Genomic DNA, 13,391 nt, shown 5'->3' with positions numbered 1-13,391 from the left:
TTCTGAGTGACTTGTACATGATTTTATTCATTGAAAAAAAGTATTTATCCACCCTGAGATTTAAATGTAATATATGTGTAACACGTTCAGAAGAACATTAGTCTGCTATTTAAAAAAATTATGCAGTAAAGATGGATGGTAACTTTTTTTTTTTTTTTTTACATTAGCCAAATGTTTTTCATGTATTTACACATTCACTTCACTGAGTCCAACTGCATCACATTTTAATATGTTCATTTACTTGATACTGTAGAATTGTAGAATATGTAGCTAATATTCAGAAATATGCTCGAATAAGGCCTACAGCCTGATGAATTTAAAACACCATCACTTTAAGTATGGTAAAAGGTGTAAAGACGTGACTTCATCATTGACAGTGAGTGGTATTGGACACACACAATAATAACAAAGCTGTAAGAAATCAGACCATGTAATATTTGATAGTTTATTTTCATTACTGTCGCTACTTCCTGCCATTCACCGCCGTCCTCGGCAATGACAGCTTGGGGATTTCCGCATAAGCTCCTCCCACTTGCTGCGTAAACTCATCCTACTTGCACATTTGTGAAATCCCTCCCACTTGCGGCGTAAGCTCCTCCCACCTGCAGGTCTCCGGGCTGCAGCGATACATACATGAAAAAATTTGAGTTTCAAAAACAAAAAAAGATTAATTTAACCCCTTAGTGGCCATATACCGATTCTGATGTTATACGAATAATGATTTTGCAAAGACCCTTAATCTGTTTTCAACATTTAGCACTAGCCATATTAAAGAACTAAGGCCATTGGCATTATTAGAGGTACGATCAGTCGGCACTCTTTTTTGTGTGATACTTTTACATATTTTTTAAAGCTTTGTTCACTGCCAGTTTTCACAGGTAATTGTTCACTGCAATTATGTTGACGAACGCGAGCAGGAAATTTCAAAACAAAAAAAATCTCGTTTTGTTACTGATGAGAGAAACGAAGCTTTTCAAACGCCGTTCGAAACGCCACACGCTGGTGTCTGACTATTAATGGTGTCTACTTTTAATTATATTAATTTCGTGTGAACCCATGAATCATGCTGATCATCGCCCTCCAGCGGCGAACCATTGAACTATGTTTTTATTTTTTACAGTCTATGGGTTTACCTGATCTCTCCAGTAGTGACACCATAGACATAATATACATATCAGATATTAATGTCTATGATAGACGTCATATCTATGAGTGACACCAGAGCCCGTCTACGGAGAGCCGTGGCACTTCCTATTAGCCCCATTGTATCGATCTTGGTTGCAGTTCCATTAGAATTCCACTGGAGGTGATCGCGGGCGAGTGCAGACTGAATGAGAGTCTATGGGGCTAGACGGCTAAATGTGTCTCTTTCACCCGATTGCCGTTGAGAAATCTCAGATTTTATTGTAGGTTTTGCAAGTTCAACATGGGTTATAGGTCGAAAGTTGAATGAACGAGTACTTATTTCTTTTCGATTTCTTACAGTTTGAGTTGTTGTTGCCCATAACACGCTAGCATTCTGCTAATGACGTCAGCATTCTGACGTCATTGACATTTTAAAAGACTTTTTAAACCAAATTAGTGACTCTTAAAAATCTAACACCCAGCAATGTGTAATTTCTTTGCATCTCCTTTCGAATACAACATTCAAATTACTAGACAAAAAATTATATCCTGATAAAAGTGGATTTTGAGGGTTTTTCGCCATAGACCTCCATTCATTCTGCACTCGCCTGCGAGCGCCCCCGCATGGACAGAGACGTGTTACTGCAGCCAGTCCAGAAACCGGAAGTAAGCAGAGAGTGCCAATTCTCTTCCTATTAGACATTCTCTGGTGACACCCTATAGACACTTGTTCAATGGTTCGCCGCTGGGGGGCGTTGATCAGCATGATTCATGGGTTCACATCGCCCCCCAGCGGTGAACATTGAAATTTCGAAAGTTTCGAAACAGTGATGACGTAACGAAGCATCGTTTACTGAAATCGCGTGACTTGCATAGACAGTATATAAACGGTGACTTGGGCAGTTTGATACACGCTCCGCATGAAGCAGTGATTCAAAATCGAGTAGGGGTAACGTTAGGCCTACTATGATATTAGACTACATCGCCTACAATAATAGATAATGAATTTCAAACCTGAACCAAACATATTTTTATTCAAAATTATTATTACAACTAAATTGTCGGTCATTAAATAAGGAAACTAACGTTAAATAATTGTGTAGATGATTTGCTTTGTGTAACCCGACATCAGACATTAGGCCGAATTTTTTTATTAATTTTTTTTCTCACCACAGTGCCGCGACCAATCAATCACTCCTTTACAACTGGCCTGGAAAAGAACCAGGCCAGGTTCTTTTTGTGAAAAGAATCACTCCTTTACAACTGCAGTACAACTGCAACCATAAGCCTGCAATGTCACTGTCCTCGCGGCTCCTTACTCGTCGAACTATTCGTTCCACCTTAAAAAATGTTGGATGGTTGTTAACCCCTCCCCCTCGGTGCTTTTGGCCGTATTTCTTAAAGGAACAGTTGTATGTGAATTACAAGCCTGTGGATCGGGCAGCATTTTTCATTTAACAGTGAAAATAAATAGCCTACTCCTGAAAAGATTATCTTGTCTGCCTCTATAAATGGTGTAAGCTATGTGGTAAATTATTATTTTATAATTACTAAATGTTTTTTGTTTTTTTTAAGTATGGAGAAACGTGACATTATGTTTCCAACTGAGATGTAATGTAATGTAATTTCTGTTCTTTATTAGAAGTTATCCATTACTCCAGTCTAACATATACATACATATACATACATATACACACATATACACACATACACACATATACACACATATATACACATATATACAGATATACACATATATACACACATATACACACATATATACATATATACACACATATACACATGTACACACATACACACACATATATATATACATACACACGTATGTATGTATGTATGTATGTATGACAAAGCATACTGGAGGTGCCATTACTTTAGTATTTCACAAGTTCTCAAAAAAACAGGAACGTACAGGCATAGATTAATTCATTCTTAAACGAAATTTTGCATTACAACATTTTCTGATGTGTTGTTATTGAAATATGGTACCCAGAACATGCCTCTCCATGCAACTTTGTGTGCCGACGAAGCATACTGGAGGTGTCATTACTTTAGTGTTTCACAAGTTCTCAAAAAAAACAAGCACGTAGGGGTATAGATAATTTCATTCTTAAACGAAATTTTGCATTACAACATTTTCTGATGTGTTGTTATTGAAATATGGTACCCAGAACATGCCTCTCCATGCAACTTTGTGTGCCGACGAAGCACACTGGAGGTGTCATTACTTTAGTATTTCACAAGTTCTCAAAAAAACAAGCACGTAGGGGTATAGATAATTTCATTCTTAAACGAAATCTTGCATTACAACATTTTCTGATGTGTTATTATTGAAATATGGTACCCAGAATATGCCCCACCATTGCAACTTTATGTGCCGATGCAGCATACTGGAGGTGTCATTACTTTAGTGTTTCACAAGTTCTCAAAAAAACAAGCATGTAGAGGTATAGATAATTTCATTCTTAAACGAAATCTTGCATTACAACATTTTCTGATGTTTTATTGTTGAAATATGGTACCCAGAATATGCCCCACCATTGCAACTTTATGTGCCGATGCAGCATACTGGAGGTGTCATTACTTTAGTATTTCACAAGTTCTCAAAAAAACAGGAACGGAGAGGTACAGATAATTTCATTCTTAAACGAAATCTTGCATTACAACATTTTCTGATGTTTTATTATTGAAATATGGTACCCAGAATATGCCCCACCATTGCAACTTTGTGTGCCGATGCAGCATACTGGAGGTGTCATTACTGTTTCACAAGTTCTCAAAAAAACAAGCATGTAGGGATTTAGATAATTTCATTCTTAAACGAAATTTTACATTACAACATTTTCTGATGTGTTGTTATTGAAATATGGTACCCAGAACATGCCTCTCCATGCAACTTTGTGTGCCGACGAAGCATACTGGAGGTGTCATTACTTTAGTGTTTCACAAGTTCTCAAAAAAACAAGCATGTAGAGGTATAGATCATTTCATTCTTAAACTAAATCTTGCATTACAACATTTTCTGATGTGTTATTATTGAAATATGGTACCCAGAACATGCCCCACCATTGCAACTTTATGTGCCGACAAAGCATACTGGAGGTGTCATTACTTTAGTATTTCTCAAGTTCTCAAAAAAACAGGAACCTAGAGGTATAGATAATTTCATTCTTAAACGAAATCTTGCATTACAACATTTTCTGATGTGTTATTATTGAAATATGGTACCCAGAACATGCCCCACCATTGCAACTTTATGTGCCGACAAAGCACACTGGAGGTGTCATTACTTTAGTGTTTCACAAGTTCTCAAAAAAACAAGCATGTAGAGGTATAGATAATTTCATTCTTAAACAAAATCTTGCATTACAACATTTTCTGATGTGTTATTATTGAAATATGGTACCCAGAATATGCCCCACCATTGCAACTTTATGTGCCGATGCAGCATACTGGAGGTGTCATTACTTTAGTGTTTCACAAGTTCTCAAAAAAACAAGCATGTAGAGGTATAGATAATTTCATTCTTAAACGAAATCTTGCATTACAACATTTTCTGATGTTTTATTGTTGAAATATGGTACCCAGAATATGCCCCATCATTGCAACTTTATGTGCCGATGCAGCATACTGGAGGTGTCATTACTTTAGTATTTCACAAGTTCTCAAAAAAACAGGAACGGAGAGGTACAGATAATTTCATTCTTAAACGAAATCTTGCATTACAACATTTTCTGATGTTTTATTATTGAAATATGGTACCCAGAATATGCCCCACCATTGCAACTTTGTGTGCCGATGCAGCATACTGGAGGTGTCATTACTTTAGTGTTTCACAAGTTCTCAAAAAAACAAGCATGTAGGGATTTAGATAATTTCATTCTTAAACGAAATTTTACATTACAACATTTTCTGATGTGTTGTTATTGAAATATGGTACCCAGAATATGCCTCTCCATGCAACTTTGTGTGCCGACGAAGCATACTGGAGGTGTCATTACTTTAGTGTTTCACAAGTTCTCAAAAAAACAAGCATGTAGAGGTATAGATCATTTCATTCTTAAACAAAATCTTGCATTATAACATTTTCTGATGTGTTATTATTGAAATATGGTACCCAGAACATGTCCCACCATTGCAACTTTATGTGCCGACAAAGCATACTGGAGGTGTCATTACTTTAGTATTTCTCAAGTTCTCAAAAAAACAGGAACCTAGAGGTATAGATAATTTCATTCTTAAACGAAATCTTGCATTACAACATTTTCTGATGTTTTATTGTTGAAATATGGTACCCAGAACATGCCCCACCATTGCAACTTTATGTGCCGACAAAGCATACTGGTGTCATTACTTTAGTATTTCTCAAGTTCTCAAAAAAACAGGAACCTAGAGGTATAGATAATTTCATTCTTAAACGAAATCTTGCATTACAACATTTTCTGATGTGTTATTATTGAAATATGGTACCCAGAATATGCCCCACCATTGCAACTTTATGTGCAACTTTATGTGCCGACAAAGCACACTGGAGGTGTCATTACTTTAGTATTTCACAAGTTCTCAAAAAAACAGGAACGGAGAGGTACAGATAATTTCATTCTTAAACGAAATCTTGCATTACAACATTTTCTGATGTTTTATTATTGAAATATGGTACCCAGAATATGCCCCACCATTGCAACTTTGTGTGCCGATGCAGCATACTGGAGGTGTCATTACTTTAGTATTTCACAAGTTCTCAAAAAAACAGGAACGGAGAGGTACAGATAATTTCATTCTTAAACGAAATCTTGCATTACAACATTTTCTGATGTTTTATTATTGAAATATGGTACCCAGAATATGCCCCACCATTGCAACTTTGTGTGCCGATGCAGCATACTGGAGGTGTCATTACTTTAGTGTTTCACAAGTTCTCAAAAAAACAAGCATGTAGGGATTTAGATAATTTCATTCTTAAACGAAATTTTACATTACAACATTTTCTGATGTGTTGTTATTGAAATATGGTACCCAGAATATGCCTCTCCATGCAACTTTGTGTGCCGACGAAGCATACTGGAGGTGTCATTACTTTAGTGTTTCACAAGTTCTCAAAAAAACAAGCATGTAGAGGTATAGATCATTTCATTCTTAAACAAAATCTTGCATTATAACATTTTCTGATGTGTTATTATTGAAATATGGTACCCAGAACATGTCCCACCATTGCAACTTTATGTGCCGACAAAGCATACTGGAGGTGTCATTACTTTAGTATTTCTCAAGTTCTCAAAAAAACAGGAACCTAGAGGTATAGATAATTTCATTCTTAAACGAAATCTTGCATTACAACATTTTCTGATGTTTTATTGTTGAAATATGGTACCCAGAACATGCCCCACCATTGCAACTTTATGTGCCGACAAAGCATACTGGTGTCATTACTTTAGTATTTCTCAAGTTCTCAAAAAAACAGGAACCTAGAGGTATAGATAATTTCATTCTTAAACGAAATCTTGCATTACAACATTTTCTGATGTGTTATTATTGAAATATGGTACCCAGAATATGCCCCACCATTGCAACTTTATGTGCAACTTTATGTGCCGACAAAGCACACTGGAGGTGTCATTACTTTAGTATTTCACAAGTTCTCAAAAAAACAGGAACGGAGAGGTACAGATAATTTCATTCTTAAACGAAATCTTGCATTACAACATTTTCTGATGTTTTATTATTGAAATATGGTACCCAGAATATGCCCCACCATTGCAACTTTGTGTGCCGATGCAGCATACTGGAGGTGTCATTACTTTAGTGTTTCACAAGTTCTCAAAAAAACAAGCATGTAGGGATTTAGATAATTTCATTCTTAAACGAAATTTTACATTACAACATTTTCTGATGTGTTGTTATTGAAATATGGTACCCAGAATATGCCTCTCCATGCAACTTTGTGTGCCGACGAAGCATACTGGAGGTGTCATTACTTTAGTGTTTCACAAGTTCTCAAAAAAACCAGCATGTAGAGGTATAGATAATTTCATTCTTAAACGAAATCTTGCATTACAACATTTTCTGATGTGTTATTATTGAAATATGGTACCCAGAACATGCCCCACCATTGCAACTTTATGTGCCGACAAAGCATACTGGAGGTGTCATTACTTTAGTATTTCACAAGTTCTCAAAAAAACATGAACGTAGAGGCATAGATGAATTCATTCTTAAATGAAATCTTGCATTACAACATTTTCTGATGTTTTATTGTTGAAATATGGTACCCAGAACATGCCCCACCATTGCAACTTTATGTGCCGACAAAGCATACTGGAGGTGTCATTACTTTAGTATTTCACAAGTTCTCAAAAAAACAGGAACCTAGAGGTATAGATAATTTCATTCTTAAAAGACATCTTGCATTACAACATTTTCTGATGTGTTATTATTGAAATATGGTACCCAGAATATGCCCCATCATTGCAACTTTATGTGCCGACAAAGCATACTGGTGGTGTCATTACTTTAGTATTTCACAAGTTCTCAAAAAAACATGAATGTAGAGGCATAGATGAATTCATTCTTAAATGAAATCTTGCATTACAACATTTTCTGATGTTTTATTGTTGAAATATGGTACCCAGAACATGCCCCACCATTGCAACTTTATGTGCCGATGCAGCATACTGGAGGTGTCATTACTTTAGTGTTTCACAAGTTCTCAAAAAAACAGGAACGTAGAGGCATAGATGAATTCATTCTTAAATGAAATCTTGCATTACAACATTTTCTGATGTTTTATTGTTGAAATATGGTACCCAGAACATGCCTCTCCATGCAACTTTATGTGCCGACAAAGCATACTGGAGGTGTCATTACTTTAGTGTTTCACAAGTTCTCAAAAAAACAGGAACGTAGAGGCATAGATGAATTCATTCTTAAACGAAATCTTGCATTACAACATTTTCTGATGTTTTATTATTGAAATATGGTACCCAGAATATGCCTCTCCGTGCAACTTTATGTGCAGACGAAGCATACTGGAGGTGTCATTACTTTAATGTTTCACAAGTTCTCAAAAAAACAAGCATGTAGAGGTATAGATAATTTCATTCTTAAACAAAATCTTGCATTACAACATTTTCTGATGTGTTATTGTTGAAATATGGTACCCAGAAAATGCCTCTCCATGCAACTTTATGTGCCGATGCAGCATACTGGAAGTGTCATTACTTTAGTATTTCACAAGTTCTCAAAAAAACAGGACCGTAGAGGCATAGATGAATTCATTCTCAAATGAAATCTTGCATTACAACATTTTCTGATGTGTTATTATTGAAATATGGTGCCCAGAATAAGCCTCTCTATGCAACTTTATGTGCCGACGAAGCATACTGGAGGTGTCATTACTTTAGTATTTCACAAGTTCTCAAAAAAACAGGAACGTAGAGGCATAGATGAATTCATTCTTAAATTAAATCTTGCATTACAACATTTTCTGATGTATTATTGAAATATGGTACCCAGAATATGCCTCTCCATGCAACTTTATGTGCCGACGAAGCATACAGGTGTCATTTCTTTAGTATTTCTCAAGTTCTCAAAAAAACAAGCATGTAGAGGTATAGATAATTTCATTCTTAAACGAATTATTGCATTACAACATTTTCTGATGTGTTAATGTTGAAATATGGTACCCAGAAAATGCCTCTCCATGCAACTTTATGTGCCGATGCAGCATACTGGAGGTGTCATTACTTTAGTGTTGACCCGTTACCCGAACCGTGCCCGCGATAAATCACAGACACTAAAATCATTCCAATTAAAGTGCTTTATTTTTATTTTTTATTAACTTATCCTGTTAAAATGTTGTTGTTTTTTGCCTCAGTCTGACCATGTTGAACAATGATTATTAAATCAAACAACAATATCGTTGATGATCAATTCAAAGTAATTTTTTTCTTTTCAAAACGCTATAAATCCATATTTTTTTCCCAAAATGTATGGTTTGTCTTTTAAAAAATGTCTTTTGTCTTTTATTTTCTGTGTTCAGATTTATGAGGAAAAAACAATGTTACGTGACCGTTCTCCATTACGGACATAAGTGCTCTGAAAGCGGCACTAAAAGACTTACACAGAGACCTCAAACAGAAAGCACAAAGCCTTTCTAAACGAATTTTGTTTTGTATTAATTGTATCTTAATTTTAATCTATGTTTCATCAACCAATTGCCTAGATTTAATAGCCTAAATAAAATGTAAATCAGAAAATAGATAATCACGACACGGAGGCGCCGGAGTGAACTGGAGCTAAGCTGTCATCCATGAACTTGAACTGGATCTAAGCTGTCATCCATGAACCGAAACTCAGCGTATAAGGTAGCCTACTCGCCTCACAGACCTAAACAAAATTAAAATATATCTATTATTTACAGAAATGTTTAAACAGAACCATTCAAAATAAAATAAAACGATGTAGCCTAATCATACGCATTTCTCTATGCTTTGCAACACAAAGTTGCATGAAGAGGCATATTCTGGGCACCATATTTCAACAATAAAACATCAGAAAATGTTGTAATGCAAAATTTTAAGAATGAAATTATCTATACCTCTACGTGCTTGTTTTTTTGAGAACTTGTGAAATACTAAAGTAATGACACCAGTATGCTGCATCGGCACACAAAGTTGCAATGGTGGGGCATATTCTGGGTACCATATTTCAATAATAACACATCAGAAAATGTTGTAATGCAAGATTTCGTTTAACAATGAAATTATCTATACCTCTAGGTTCCTGTTTTTTTGAGAACTTGTGAAACACTAAAGTAATGACACCTCCAGTATGCTGCATCGGCACACAAAGTTGCAATGGTGGGGCATATTCTGGGTACCATATTTCAATAATAAAACATCAGAAAATGTTGTAATGCAAGATTTCGTTTAAGAATGAAATTATCTGTACCTCTCCGTTCCTGTTTTTTTGAGAACTTGTGAAATACTAAAGTAATGACACCTCCAGTATGCTGCATCGGCACATAAAGTTGCAATGATGGGGCATATTCTGGGTACCATATTTCAACAATAAAACATCAGAAAATGTTGTAATGCAAGATTTCGTTTAAGAATGAAATTATCTATACCTCTACATGCTTGTTTTTTTGAGAACTTGTGAAACACTAAAGTAATGACACCTCCAGTATGCTGCATCGGCACATAAAGTTGCAATGGTGGGGCATATTCTGGGTACCATATTTCAATAATAACACATCAGAAAATGTTGTAATGCAAGATTTTGTTTAAGAATGAAATTATCTATACCTCTACATGCTTGTTTTTTTGAGAACTTGTGAAACACTAAAGTAATGACACCTCCAGTGTGCTTTGTCGGCACATAAAGTTGCACATAAAGTTGCAATGGTGGGGCATATTCTGGGTACCATATTTCAATAATAACACATCAGAAAATGTTGTAATGCAAGATTTCGTTTAAGAATGAAATTATCTATACCTCTAGGTTCCTGTTTTTTTGAGAACTTGAGAAATACTAAAGTAATGACACCTCCAGTATGCTTTGTCGGCACATAAAGTTGCAATGGTGGGGCATGTTCTGGGTACCATATTTCAACAATAAAACATCAGAAAATGTTGTAATGCAAGATTTCATTTAAGAATGAATTCATCTATGCCTCTACGTTCATGTTTTTTTGAGAACTTGTGAAATACTAAAGTTATGACACCTCCAGTATGCTTTGTCGGCACATAAAGTTGCAATGGTGGGGCATGTTCTGGGTACCATATTTCAATAATAACACATCAGAAAATGTTGTAATGCAAGATTTCGTTTAAGAATGAAATTATCTATACCTCTAGGTTCCTGTTTTTTTGAGAACTTGAGAAATACTAAAGTAATGACACCTCCAGTATGCTTTGTCGGCACATAAAGTTGCAATGGTGGGGCATGTTCTGGGTACCATATTTCAATAATAACACATCAGAAAATGTTGTAATGCAAGATTTAGTTTAAGAATGAAATGATCTATACCTCTACATGCTTGTTTTTTTGAGAACTTGTGAAACACTAAAGTAATGACACCTCCAGTATGCTTCGTCGGCACACAAAGTTGCATGGAGAGGCATGTTCTGGGTACCATATTTCAATAACAACACATCAGAAAATGTTGTAATGTAAAATTTCGTTTAAGAATGAAATTATCTAAATCCCTACATGCTTGTTTTTTTGAGAACTTGTGAAACAGTAATGACACCTCCAGTATGCTGCATCGGCACACAAAGTTGCAATGGTGGGGCATATTCTGGGTACCATATTTCAATAATAAAACATCAGAAAATGTTGTAATGCAAGATTTCGTTTAAGAATGAAATTATCTGTACCTCTCCGTTCCTGTTTTTTTGAGAACTTGTGAAATACTAAAGTAATGACACCTCCAGTATGCTGCATCGGCACATAAAGTTGCAATGGTGGGGCATATTCTGGGTACCATATTTCAACAATAAAACATCAGAAAATGTTGTAATGCAAGATTTCGTTTAAGAATGAAATTATCTATACCTCTACATGCTTGTTTTTTTGAGAACTTGTGAAACACTAAAGTAATGACACCTCCAGTATGCTGCATCGGCACATAAAGTTGCAATGGTGGGGCATATTCTGGGTACCATATTTCAATAATAACACATCAGAAAATGTTGTAATGCAAGATTTCGTTTAAGAATGAAATTATCTATACCCCTACGTGCTTGTTTTTTTGAGAACTTGTGAAATACTAAAGTAATGACACCTCCAGTGTGCTTCGTCGGCACACAAAGTTGCATGGAGAGGCATGTTCTGGGTACCATATTTCAATAACAACACATCAGAAAATGTTGTAATGCAAAATTTCGTTTAAGAATGAAATTATCTATACCCCTACGTGCTTGTTTTTTTTGAGAACTTGTGAAACACTAAAGTAATGACACCTCCAGTATGCTTCGTCGGCACACAAAGTTGCATGGAGAGGCATGTTCTGGGTACCATATTTCAATAACAACACATCAGAAAATGTTGTAATGCAAAATTTCGTTTAAGAATGAATTAATCTATGCCTGTACGTTCCTGTTTTTTTGAGAACTTGTGAAATACTAAAGTAATGGCACCTCCAGTATGCTTTGTCATACATACATACATACATACATACGTGTGTATGTATATATATATGTGTGTGTATGTGTGTACATGTGTATATGTGTGTATATATGTATATATGTGTGTATATGTGTGTATATATGTGTATATCTGTATATATGTGTATATATGTGTGTATATGTGTGTATGTGTGTATATGTGTGTATATGTATGTATATGTATGTATATGTTAGACTGGAGTAATGGATAACTTCTAATAAAGAACAGAAATTACATTACATTACATCTCAGTTGGAAACATAATGTCACGTTTCTCCATACTTAAAAAAAACAAAAAACATTTAGTAATTATAAAATAATAATTTACCACATAGCTTACACCATTTATAGAGGCAGACAAGATAATCTTTTCAGGAGTAGGCTATTTATTTTCACTGTTAAATGAAAAATGCTGCCCGATCCACAGGCTTGTAATTCACATACAACTGTTCCTTTAAGAAATACGGCCAAAAGCACCGAGGGGGAGGGGTTAACAACCATCCAACATTTTTTAAGGTGGAACGAATAGTTCGACGAGTAAGGAGCCGCGAGGACAGTGACATTGCAGGCTTATGGTTGCAGTTGTACTGCAGTTGTAAAGGAGTGATTCTTTTCACAAAAAGAACCTGGCCTGGTTCTTTTCCAGGCCAGTTGTAAAGGAGTGATTGATTGGTCGCGGCACTGTGGTGAGAAAAAAAATTAATAAAAAAATTCGGCCTAATGTCTGATGTCGGGTTACACAAAGCAAATCATCTACACAATTATTTAACGTTAGTTTCCTTATTTAATGACCGACAATTTAGTTGTAATAATAATTTTGAATAAAAATATGTTTGGTTCAGGTTTGAAATTCATTATCTATTATTGTAGGCGATGTAGTCTAATATCATAGTAGGCCTAACGTTACCCCTACTCGATTTTGAATCACTGCTTCATGCGGAGCGTGTATCAAACTGCCCAAGTCACCGTTTATATACTGTCTATGCAAGTCACGCGATTTCAGTAAACGATGCTTCGTTACGTCATCACTGTTTCGAAACTTTCGAAATTTCAATGTTCACCGCTGGGGGGCGATG

Source organism: Leuciscus leuciscus (assembly GCF_965113295.1).
Source record: "Leuciscus leuciscus genome assembly, chromosome: 5".
NCBI lineage: Eukaryota > Metazoa > Chordata > Actinopteri > Cypriniformes > Leuciscidae > Leuciscus > Leuciscus leuciscus.
This window is presented reverse-complemented; position numbering follows the sequence as displayed.